Genomic DNA, 13,298 nt, shown 5'->3' with positions numbered 1-13,298 from the left:
TTAAAGCTATATATAAAAATAAATTAAAGTTGTAACCTGACCTTTACTGTACTGTATCACAAACTACACATAGTCCCCAAATTTTGAAATGGATTTTGTAACTTTATGAACACTATAAAAGTGATATGTATTCAGTATGACAAAGTGGAATCCACTCTTTGGATTCTGAATTTTGATCTTTTCCTGGACTAACCATATGTGATATGATCATTTCTTGCAAATGGGCAGCAGTTCAAGCAGCCACTCCCTGTCACACACAGAATCAGGAGGGTAAGCACAGAGCTCTCTACAGTGTACTGTGTTGCAAAGCTGTAGTGTTTGATAGGTCAGGTGTACTCTATTATCTTGATAGTTGTATTTTCCATTAACTTGGTAGTTATGCATTCTATTAATGATATTTTCAATTTACAACGGGTTTACTGATATATAATCCCATCACAAGTGGAGGAGTGTCAGATAAAAATTTAAAAAATAAATTATGTTCACTTAACACATTGCTCTCACTAAAAAAATGGGGAAAGCAGAAAGATTTTTGTATTTGCATTAAATTGAAAGTATTAAGTCCTTATGATGCATTAAAATCTATATTTCATATATTATACATTATATTCATATACTTAAAATATAGACCATTTTATAAATATAATATATAAATATAATATATATAATATAATATATAAAATGCAATATAAAATATAATACAATATAAAAATACAATCAATAAATTATTACACAGCACATCTTCGTGTAGTTTTATTAATAAAGATAGGGGTTCAAAATATTTGGACACCATTGGTCTATAAGATAAAATTTGAAAATTGCCAGTGGCCCCCAACGTGCTTCATGATCCATCCCATGCCTCTGTCATTGCTCTTGATATCATGCACATATTGCACTCCAGCCATCCAAACCTCCACACACTGCCTGAGCTCTGGGTTCTTCTCCACTCTCTGGGCCTTGATGTGCCTTTAGTCTGAAATGTTCTTTATTTATTCAATGGAATGAAGCTCCTACTCAAGTTTTAGTTAAACCTGGCTATAACTTTGCTAAGCACGTACCCTGACCCCCAGGTCTGAAGTATGTGCCTTTCCCAGTTCTCTCATTGTATCCTCAGTGAACAATTCCAGGAGCTGCTTTATAGTCTTCTGTTTCCTCTAAACTGAAAATGGAGACTTTTGACTCCTCATATGCTCCTCCTAACACTGCACTAATTATGACTCTTGCTAAGACTCATTAAATGCTTTTTTTTTTTTTTTTTGCTTTAGTTTTTGATGGTACTGGGAATTGAATCCAGGGCCTCACCCATGCTAGGCAAATGGTTTGTTGCTGAACTACATCCCCTTCTCTCATAAATACTTATCGAGTGGGTGGATGGATGGGTGTCCAACAGTCTTTATTCATGTCCCCATATCCAAGCTCTTTGATAAAATGTGTAAGTCCCTTGAAGGCAATATTTTAGTATGTTATGGTTTCAATGTGAGATGTCCCCCAAAAGCTCATGAGTGAGAGAATGCAAGAAGGTTTAGAGGAGAAATGATTGAGTTATGGGAGCCTAAACCCAATCAGTGTATTGATCCCCTGATGGAATTAACTGAGCGGTAACTGAAGGCAGTTTGGGTGCGACTGGAAGAGGCTGGTCATTGGGAGCATGCCTTTCAGGTATATATTTTGATTTTGTCAAGTGGAGTCTCTGCTTCCTGCTCATCATGTGAGCTGTTGCCCTCTTCTACACTCTTCTGCCATGATGTTCTGCATCACCTTGAGCCCTGAAGAATAGAGCCAGCCATCTAGACTAAGACCCCTGAAACTGTGAGCCCCTAAATAAACTTTTCCTCCTCTAAAGTTGTTCTTGTTTGGCCACAGCAGTGAGAAAGTTGACTCCCAACATAGTATGCACTGTATTGGTATCTCTCACAACTTGCAACAACATGCCTTTTTTATAGTAGGGCTTAAAAAAAAGGACCCTTTTGTTCCCTTAAAAACAATTAAGCAAAGAAAAAAAAATGAATCATTCTATGTGCTAAACTGAATCTTTGCATTCTCTCTTCCTGGTAAGCTGTAAAATAATGCAAAGTTATTTAAACAAGAAAGTAAAGTTGAAGTGGGCTGAGAAGGGAGAAATACTGAAATAAATTATTGGAATGGCAAGCCATGAACATTAGAAAGAGTGGTCATAGCTAAAAGATGTGATGAGAAAGGAAGTTCTGAGTTTCCGGGCCATTGTTTTAACTTTATCTTAAGTTAAAAAAGGATATTTACCCATTAACAATGAAAACAGCAGGGGAATTTGAAAAAAAAAATTAAGGAGGCAAGAGAAGAAACAGCACCCAGCACTTGAGAGACGCCTGTGAGTTTCTGATGCTCACCTAAGGATGTTCTGTGAAGTAGATGGCTGAGAGTGGTCACTGCACTGTCCATCAACTACATCCTGCATTATAGTATCCAATTTTATAGCAGGATTGCACTTTCCTGAATATTTGATGCCATTTTTCACCCATGAAATGTGAGTATAAGTGTTGTGAGTCACTTCTAGACAGAAGCTTTAAGAGCCTGATCTGCCACCCTTCCCCCACCCACCCCCCATCTGTCATGGAGCTTTTAGATGCAGCTTTGTTAACCCAGATCTGACCACCCCCCCACCAACCCATAATGGACATGAAATATGAGTGACAATATATTCACTATTTTGAGCCACTGAGATTTTCAGAAACATTTTTTACTTCAGCATAAATAGAAGTATCCATAGGAATGAAATCTTCAATCTATATCTACATCTTTTTTTATCACCTGGTTGTCACCATTTTGTGGTAATATCATGTACCATAATGTCAGATTACTGAGATTTTGTCTTAGTCTCTCGCTGGCTGCGTGACCTTAAGGAGGTTGTTTTACTCTGTATGCTACATTTTTTTTTTGCATCTATAAGATGTTAATAATAACAATGTTCTCAAAATTACATGAATGAATATATGTAGGAAGTTTAGAACAGTGCCTGGCAGAGACTGAGGATGACTTGGATGTCTATTATATATGAAGAGATTGCACTTACAAACTTAAATAGATTTTCTTGAGGCCTGGGAAGCAGGATTCTAGGCCTAAACTGTTTAAACCTAACACTCTACATCTGTAGGGTGCCTGGCTTGAGATCCTGAGAAAATGGCTTAATCTGACCCTGAGCTTCATCGATTGTACAAGAAGGCTCTACCTGATTGCCTCACTACAAGAGCTGTCGTGAGCCCCAAAGGAGATAATGGATGTTAAAGAGCTTTGCCAACTAATTGTCAGGGACTGTTCTACAGCACACTGTGCTAATATCTTTAGGTAATCAACACTATACAGGGAATGCATTGGAGCATCTTAATGAAAAGATATTTATTTTTTATTTTCTTCTGTAAAATGAAAATCATAATGAAAAGACAGAAATGTCTTTACTGCACTGCTTTCTTTCTTTTTTTAAATCTGAGATTTGACTTAAATAAAAAAAAAATAAGATTAAAATTATGTAGAAGCAATGAATAGCGTACAGACATGATTCAGCTTTGGAAAGGCTACCCATGGTTGCCAAGAAAACCACAAAGTGTGGTTCTAGATCAGTTCTTCAAGGGAACGTTCTTGAAACCAAAATGGAAGTAAATCTGTTCTGAGTGACAAGTCTTGTTCAATTCTTCCAAGGAAGAGCCCCAGGGAGGTTTTGCTGTGCCCACTGGGCCACAGACAAAGAGAAGATGACCATGGATCGCCAGCATTGAAAACATCTGCTTTCTCTTTCTTCTCTTTCTTCTTCTCTTTACTTTGAAGTAACGGACAAAGTTCAATAGCTCTCTTGTTTCATAGCCTTGAGGCTGTCCCCAAGATGAAGCTGAGATCAGAGGAAATGGCCAGGTGTCTTTGGACCTGCTAGTTGGGCAGAGGGATGACCCTCCAATCCTTCTCCTCCAAGAGGAACAGCCCCTCTCTATTTCTAATGGCTGTCTTCCACTTGAGATTTTTTTAAAATAAAAATACTTTTCAATGTTATAATAGTATTTGGCACATCTGGGAACAAACTATGCAATTATTAATAAGCAAAATTATTTCTTTTAATTGACCTATTAAGGAGGAATGTTGTAATTATATGGAAAAAGAAAAGAACTTTAGAATTTTTCTTTCAACTTAAATGCTTCAAATGGCCAAAAAAAAACAAAAAACAAAAAAAACAAAAAACAAAACAAAACAAAACAAAAAAAACCTAACAAAGAAACAATTAAACAATCTATAGAAATTGCTGGATGAGTGTCCAGAAGCATCTTCCAAGAGTAGTCATTGATCTGTAAATTGAACTTTTCCACTGTTGAACAATGAATGAGTAACAAGTCTAACTTCAGCAGAATAAGAGTCTGGTAGTGTGGGATCAAGAGTGTCCAACTCCTCAGCTTCAAAATCAGAGCCCAGAGTTCTAGTGCTGACCCTTCCACTTGCTGGCTGTGGGAGCCGGAGCAGATCAGAGTAGGTATTTCCCTGACTCCACCAAGAGTCATAGAATCTGTATTACATCGGGCCTGGAACTGAAGTTGAGCTTCTCATTTTCTAGTTCTGGGCCTTAAGCCAGTTGTCCTAGGCTCAGACCCTCTGTTTTCTCAGGTTTAATAGGGAAGAGGTCTTTTCCTTTGCAGGGTTGTTTAGAATGGTTCATAAAACCATGCACGGAAAGCACTTAGCTTGATGCATATTGAACCCTCGAAAATCATAGCTATGACTGATTTCTGTTAGCAATAATGACTTTGAATTACATAGCCTGGATCAGGCCAATGAAAAGTCATAACTGATGGCTCTACCTACACTTTCCTGCTAAAACCGTGCCCACATTCATTTTATCTACATCAAAATAGCTTCAGCCAATCTGCTTAAGATGTCAACTGGGCAGTTGTCAGGAATAAAGTGGTTCAAAAAGAATGAGCTAACTCATAATGTAGTAGCAATTCATTGTTCTGCAGTCCACTAGCAGAAATCAGGCCTTTGAACATTCCAGAGAAAAGGAAAGGCAAGAGAGTGAATTTGGGAGTTCAACTCTGTTTGCAGGATGTTTTGAGCAGAATGGGACCTTCACAATAACCCTCTGTATCTTTATCAGCCCCATTTTACAAGTGAGGATACTGAGTCACAAGAAGTACATTGCTTTAGGTGGAATAGCTGGAATTTCACCCCATGAGTGTGAGTCTAATCAAAAAGTCCATTTCTACTTACCCTACATGGCTTCTTCTGAAAAGAAGTAAAAAAGAACAGAGACGACTAGGATCCAAGCTGGCTAAGACCCGTATATGGATAACACGGTCTTCACAGCTTAATCTCAAACGCCAGCTTACCTTAGGCTCCTTCTATAGACTGCCTGAGTTTGCTGCAGCCAGACGGCACCATCAACCCTGATCCACTCTGTGGCCTCTGTGGCACTTCCACATCAGAGTCGGCCTTACAAAACCAGGCTCATCTGCTTCTTCACAAGTTGAAAGCCACGGAGTCTTTCTTACTCTAACAGAGAAGTCACAATTTCACAAAGGCTTCAGGGTCTCGTTTTCACAGCCATGGTGAATTGGAAAAGTAGACGCCTGTGTCCTATATTTCCATTTCACAGCCAAGGAAACGGGTTCTGAGGGAATGAAGCTCTGCTTATTATCCTCTCTGAGGGGGGCCTTGCACCTTCATAATCTTGTCTCTTCCTCACAATCCCCCTGTCTACATATGCAGCTCACCCACCCACGCACTCAACAAAAGACCTCTGTAGTCATAAGCTGAGAACCAAACAGACAAGCCATCTTGTATATTCCTGGAGCTTACACTGGATGCTTTATTCTCATTTTACAGCCAAGGAAGCTGGAACTTTGAGAGGTTAAGTCACTTGTCCAAGGTCACACAAGTAAGGGGGCTCTGTGTGTGCTCATGATGCCAGACCCTAAGCTTCTGGGTGAAGACAGTAACAGGGCAGGAGGTATTTCTACCCCCAAACAGGTGTAACCAGTGAGAGAAGTGAAAGCAAGGTCCAGCCCCCTCATCCCTTGGTGCTCTTGAGGTACATATGGCCCCAAATCTTGGAGGAACAGAAGGACTGAGTGGGGACAGCCATGCACCAAGTCAGCCTTTCCTTGTTGAACCTGGTCAAGGAACTGGGATGTTTTGGATATTTAACAACAATTTATCTCTTGAAATGGCAGTGGGGTGGCTTGGGCAGTAGTGTGAGCATGTGAAGGCTTTTGCTTGCTATCAATAAAAATGAGCATGATTTTATGATAAAAATGTAGATGTTAACTTAGAACTACATGAGGGATGTAACTTGAAAAATTATTTTAATGAGTTGGAACAAAAAATTTGCATATCATTGCTTCAAAGAACCAGAATCAGACTCTTCCATTGGATAGTTTGGACTCAATGTTATGGAGAGTGCATATCACAATCTACAATCTATGCTCCACACATGAATCTCGTGGGTCTTCTGCAAAGAGACCTCCCAGTTTAAACAAGACTCCCCAGGCAATGCCGGTATTTCACATCTTAACTGGGAATTCGATTTCACCCTAATCTTCATCTTGGCCTCTTACTAGTTCCTAGAATGACCAGGTACACAATGGTTCCTGGATCACATACAGGGTGTGGGGGTCCTGGGCAAAGATTTACGCATGCATTGTTAATCTAACACACGGGTGAACATACACAAGATAATGTAGGTTGCAATGGGCTATGTCCAGGCCAGCTTTAGGCACATGGATGCAGAAGGAGCTAGAATATGGCTCTAATTGTCAACAAGCATTCCTTGTATATAATAGGGTTTGTCTCTGAGTGCTGATGTGGCTTCCTCCCCACCCCACAGAAACGTGAGTGCAAGCTCAGGCGGTGGTGAGTATTGTGCTGCTAAATATCTCACACCTGTCTTTCTGGAGAAGAAAGATTTGCATGTATGTCTACTACTGTGGTGAAAACACGCCCTTCCTGCCTGATTTCAAGCCTCCAACTTGACATCCACAGGTTTGCAAAAATTCTTGGAAGTTTTATAATTGGCTCATGTGAACCGAAAAGAGCTGGCCTCAGTCCAGCCATCATTTTTTAAAGCTTAGAGGGTGTCTCCCTCTGCGTGGGCAGCAGAGACCATGGCCATGCACCTGAGTCTCTGAGTGGAACAGCGGTGGACAGCACAGGCCCCGCCCACTTCCTGTGTCCATTGCCTGGCTCCTCTCTGCCCTGCTTGTTTCTGGTGGGGCTGTGAGCTAAAGTCACATCGAGCTTCATATTCAAATGTAGCCCTTGTGGACTGGCCTCCCATGTAATTACTCCCATATTTCAGAGGAGGAAACTGAGATACAACCTGTGAAGGATTTGTGGAACTAGAATGTGAACCAAGCTCTCCTAAGTTCTGAATCCTAAGAGCGTCCTTTGTCACACGACCTCTCAACAGAGACATCACTGAGTTAGTGTGAGGTCGAGGTCTCATGAGAAGAGTGAGGAGCAGACAGAGGGTTGCAGGTACAGGGGGAGGAGCCTTAGAGTGAAAGTACACACAAGTTCAAGGTCATTAATGGAATCCAGTTCCATCAAAGGTGGGGCTCTTGGCTTTTAAAAGAAAATCCCAGTCATGCTGGAGTCCTCTACTCACAAACCTCCAAAAGCCCCCACATAGCCAATGAAGTGAAAATGATTTTGACAGCTGCCCAAACTCATCTCCATGTGCTCTAACCCTGCACTTTTGTAGACATTGCCTGAGGGAGGGAAGAACTGTTATGGTTAATTTTATGTGTCAACTTGGCTAGGCCATGATATCCAGCTATTTGGTTAAATACTAGTCTAGATTTTGCTGTGAAGGTATTTTTTAGGTGAGATGAACATTTAAATCTGATATGAAAGAGATTATCCTCCACAGTGTGAGTGAGCCTCACCCAATCACTTGAGGACCTACAGATGAAAAAATACTGGTGCCCTCCAGGGAAGATGGAATTCTGACTACAGATTATTTTGGGTTTGGGCTGCAACTTCCACTTGTCCCTGGTTCTCTGGCCTGTATCTTTTGAACTTTGTAGTATCACCAATCACAAGAACTGATTTCTTAAAATAGATTTACCTCTATAGGCAGGCATCACTTAATGATGGGGATATGTTCTGAGGAATGCACCATTAGGCAACTTCATTATCATGTGAATATCATATGGTGTGCTTGGCTATGCCACTAGGTGATACAATCTTAGGGGTCCAAGTTTTAGAGGTGTTTCTTTGATGACCAACAACTTGTCATTATGACTATTTATACACACACACACCCTGCTTATTCTGTTGCTTGAGAACACTAACACATCCTCCTGCACATCTATTTTTTTCTTTTTGAAATAACATTTTCTTTTTCATTTATGTCATCTATACATGATTAATTCTGAAAATTTAGAAAAGAATAAAGAGAATTAAAAACCATCCATTTTTTTTTTAATCACAAAGCTCGATGCCTTTCTTCCTTTGTACAAAAATAGATAAAAAAACAAGCTAGCCCTAAATGCATGGGTATGTATTCTACCATGTATGTGTCTTTAAATTCACAACCACGTCCTTGTGCCATTGAATGTGAACTCTGATGTCTGCTGGTAACCTATTTTTTTTTAAGACATGCCAGAATTTTATCTAACCATTTCCTTATCTTAGGACATTTTATAGAATCAGAGGAGCAAGGCAGGGCCTGTGTCTACCACTTACAAGCTGCGCGTCATTGATCATAAGTTTGTTTTTCTAATCCTATCAGAGTTCCTGTTTCATATGAAAACTGAGAAAAAAATGATAGGGTTTTCCTCCCAAACTTGATAATATTAAGTGAAGTATGCCAGGAGCATTATCTGGCATAGTCCTCGATAATGTGACCATTCAATGAACATGAACTTTATTGCCTCTTATTAATAAATAGTCTGAAAACTGCTTTGATGGCTGCATCTTTAAGGAGTTCAAACTTATGAATGCTGTATTTGGGGACATTTTGGAACAGGATGAGAAAGGGGGCTATAGAAGGAAAGAGAGAGAAAGGTAAATAGAGACAAGAGAGACAGAAGAAAGAGAAGGAGAGGAAGGGAAGGAAGGGAGAGGGAGAGAAAAAGGAAGAATAAGTACAAGCAAGAGAGAGAGGGGGAAAGGAAGGGGCCAAGAGGCGGGCAAGAGATTTCTGGCCTCAGGCCAGGAAAGCAAGACCACGCCTGTCTTCTGGTCCCTGTCCTACCACTGCGCTGGCCAGGGCAACTGACCCACGGGGCTTAGGGCCTTAGTTCTAATTAACTGCTGGGGAAAAGCCAGTGCCTACTTGGCATTCAGGTGTCGTCGCTGTGCCTTTTTAGAAATTGCACTCGAAAGACTCAGCTCCATAATTTTCATTTAGATTCATTAAGGACACAATTTTCATTTAGATTCATCCAGGACACTTTTTATACATCATTAATAAAGATATTGCATAAAACAGAGCAGAGTGCCAGCTCTGGCATCTTCTCAGCTATCAAGACTCCCCAAAATAGACCCCGGGTGTGTGAAGAGAGGCCACCTGGAGTCACTTTTCAATCTATGTAATAGAGACTATTACCTAAGCCTCTCTTAATTAATTTGATTTATGAAAAGACATGCATGAGATGGCGTTAAATCCTTCATTAGAAAGAAAGTTACATGCAGTCTCCTTTTTGTCTTTCATTTAGCTAATATCATGTTTCTAAAATCAAGTATTTTTAGTGGAATGAATTTTCTCTGCAGTTCTTTTGATTGGGGCTTATTATCTTGTTATTCTTGGATGTTTACTGACTTTCTGCTCTGTCAATATCAGTTCTGATAATTTCTTAGGGTTGCATATGGAGTCTTCTAAGCTGTATGTGGATCCTTTGGGTATTGATTGATGGGTATTGATTTCCAGCATTAGGAGCAATTGCATAAATCCAGAGCTAGGAGGAGGACTACTATAATGGTTAAGACACAGGGCTTCAGTTCCAGATTGGCAGCTCTCATGCTGCCACTGACTAGTTGTGCAATTATAAGCAATTACAAGACCTCTGAAAGTTCTTGTTTCCTCACAGGTAAATTCTTTCTAGAGTTTCTATTAGTCAGGATGCACCTGTATAGCTGTCTTGGATATGGATAGCCAACACACATTTTGATTAGAAGCTCTTGGCCGTTCTGTTTAATTCATGTGTTAGTCATACTTATATATCAATATTTTGCCTACCACCCTTGCCCATCTTCTAGAATTGTGAGGATATAAGGAGTTAACACATTCACAACATTTAGCTCAGTGCTTGGCAAATAGTAAGTGTTCAATCAACTCAAGCTACTATCATTATTTTAGTAGCACAGAAAAGAAGGCATGATAAAGAAAAAAAATTTCTGTGGCTTAACTAAGTCAAATTTTCCACTAGCCAAACTTGGCCCTACTAGCAAGATTCCTATTGAAATACTTTTTATGGTGATTATATGCATGTTACCTATTTGGATTTCCAAAGGGACACTCTGAAGTTGGGGTATCATACCTCCATTTTACAGAAGCAGTCACGGAGGCTCTACATTAAGCCATCCATCCACTTAGTACCAGGGAGACGCAGGAAACAGCCCGGGTCTACTGCTGCAGGTCAGGGGTTCCCTGCTTCACACAGTGTGTCCACTTAAATCACTTCATACAGTGATGACGGCAGTCATTCCTCCAGGGACAATTCGCCATGATCACATCCAGCAACAAACTATACTTTTAAGAAAGTGGACCCTTGACCAAGATTCTCAAAGTATTGTCAACTGAAAAGTAAGGTCAATGTCATTAATAAATGTTTGATTTAACTAAAATTTCTAGGTTGCACATTGTCTCTTGGACGATGGATCTGGTCACAGCTTAGAAGCATCCCCATCCTTTCCTGTCTTATTTTTTAGCTACTGCCTTATTTCAGGTCCTCCCTTCTCTCCCCCTCAATTGATACAAAAATATCTCCCAACCAGTTTCTCTCCATAATTTGTTGCCTGACCCTATGGGAGAGTTAATGCAAGTAATTAAAAACTGTTCTTCATACCCTTTCCAGTGCATCATTTCTTATTATTGTGTTAGTACCAGGTATTATAATCTATCACCTGGTTCTCGAGAAGGTATGTTGATGTGTGGAATTGTGAGGATATAAGGAGTTAACACACTTCAAATTGACGTTTCTATGGATGCATGATTTCTGAAGAGTTCTACTCTCCATCTTCTTCTGCCCCTCCTCATTTGCCTTGAAGTCTGATGATGCTCTAAGTAGGAGTAACTAATCATGATGTTGTCTAAGGTTGGCACAATTTTCTGATGTGTCTGTGATTGGAGGAAATTTTCTACCACATATTTGGACTGATCAATGAGTAAAGGGCCAGGATCATTTTTAGTGTTGGTGTAAAAATTGTAATTCTTACCCAAACAAAGCAATTATTTAAATTGATGAGGTCTAGTGATAAAAGATTCAAATGCCGTATTTCAGCCTCACAGCACCGGCCCCTCATTGTCTTTCTGTACTCTGGGAATTGATGCTAGGATCCTAATTCTCTAAGGAAATGCCAGAAAGTGGGACAGAGTCTCAGAAAATGGGTGGAAAATACCTTAAACTGGGTTTTGGTTCTGACAACAAAGAAATAAAGCGACCATAAGATCCAGAAAACCTACTAAATCAATAGTTTATCATCATTACATTTTAATATTTGCAACATAATATTATGAAGGTCCTAGACTTTATAACTTCTATCAAGCATTTTTCCAATTGGAAAAAGTACTTTTGAGCTGCATAAAAAAATGACAACTTGTGTAAGTGACAGTTGGTTAAAATTATAAAATTTTTGATAAAACTATGTAGCTGGGATTCTCTTTTGCACCCCTTAATGTGCAAATATTGTCCACCAGCTATATCTCCAACTGTATCCCTTGACAAGAAAACTCTAGAAGTCTGAGCCAATTGTAACCAAGGTTTGATGAAATTCAGATCTCCTGGTAGTTTCTTTGTGCTATGCTTTCTTGCTAACTAGAAGAATTAATGCTGGACCTCCAGTTTCCTACATCATAATCAAGGAGTTGTTTGGGTATTAATAGTCTCTGACTCATATAGTTAAAAAATAAACTACCAAATTGTCTTATCCCAAGGATAGAAAAGCAGTACTTAATAAACTAACAAAAAAGATGTCCTTGAATTATTTCAATCTATGCAAATTTCACTTTTCTTTCCAACCCCCCCAATTCCAGAAAGGACATAAAATAGTCCAGAGGAATAAAGTCCTCTGTAGAAAGAGAAGTGATCATACTCTAAGGATCTTAAAGCTTTTTGATGTTAGATGTTCATTTCTTTTGCAAAGTCATCTCTCATTTCTCCTTCTTAAGGTCAAGATACAAACTGGTATAGAAAGTCTGTAGAAAGTTTAACTACTCAAATGAGATTTTTATGTTGTTACAAATCACAGCATTTCAGAAGTGATAGCGATTTTGGAGATGTTTGGTCTTATTTCTTCATTTTATAGGCAATAAATCCAAGCAATCAATAGATCCAAACTCCCTATGGTCTCTAATGGGCAAAGATCCCTGGAAAATGAGCTTATGACTGCATTTCCAGGGCATAACACAATACCTGACTCATGGTGCAGCTCAACAAACCTTTCCACAAAGCTACCTACAGATTGAATAAGATTCACACACCTACTTAGTTATAAAAATCTCCTGTCTTCTTGGTGTCAGTCCCATTGCCCCTCTTGAAATCAGTTAGAACATTATCACAATCCATCCTTGTTGTTTGGGAAGCACTATCAAGTGCCCAAATAAACAGTTAAGACCATGTACAGCCTTTTCCATTTACCAAAAGATGACCAAAAAGAACTTTGAGTTGGAACCTGAAAGCTCTTCTCTCCACAGTCCTTAAGAAAGATAACTCCACATGTCTACACAAGAGGGGGACATGGTAGAGTGGACACTTGAAGCCTCTATATTCACCTATCTACTTGGCCTTGAGACATATGATCTTAAGACAATCCTGTAGATAATCCATAGACAATCCTGATTTCTCCTTATAATTTCACATTGGCTTTAAGATAAAATGCAAACTCTTAACATTGCTGATGGGCCCTGTAGGCTCTGGCTGTTTCCAGACTACTGTCCATCTGTCACCCCCTTTCCACCTCAGGCCTCACCAGCTGCCATTGCAACATATCCTGATTTCCTCACATGTCTAGCTCTCCACTCTACCATGTCTCTCCTCAGGATCCTGCTGCTATCTACCCACATTTTAAGAAACAGTTTAGACATCTCTACCCTGCAAGCCTTCGCCAACATACCAGATTGA

The 13,298-nt window shown here is 39.6% G+C and overlaps 1 protein-coding gene across 3 annotated transcripts in view; it reads right to left on the bottom strand.

Annotated features, from left to right (window-relative positions):
* Positions 1-13,298, bottom strand: part of Adcy8 (adenylate cyclase 8) — a 212,775-nt gene that overhangs the window by 107,439 nt on the left and 92,038 nt on the right. The window lies entirely within an intron of this gene.

This window comes from Urocitellus parryii, chromosome 7, assembly GCF_045843805.1.
Source record: "Urocitellus parryii isolate mUroPar1 chromosome 7, mUroPar1.hap1, whole genome shotgun sequence".
Lineage (NCBI taxonomy): Eukaryota > Metazoa > Chordata > Mammalia > Rodentia > Sciuridae > Urocitellus > Urocitellus parryii.
This window is presented reverse-complemented; position numbering and strand designations above follow the sequence as displayed.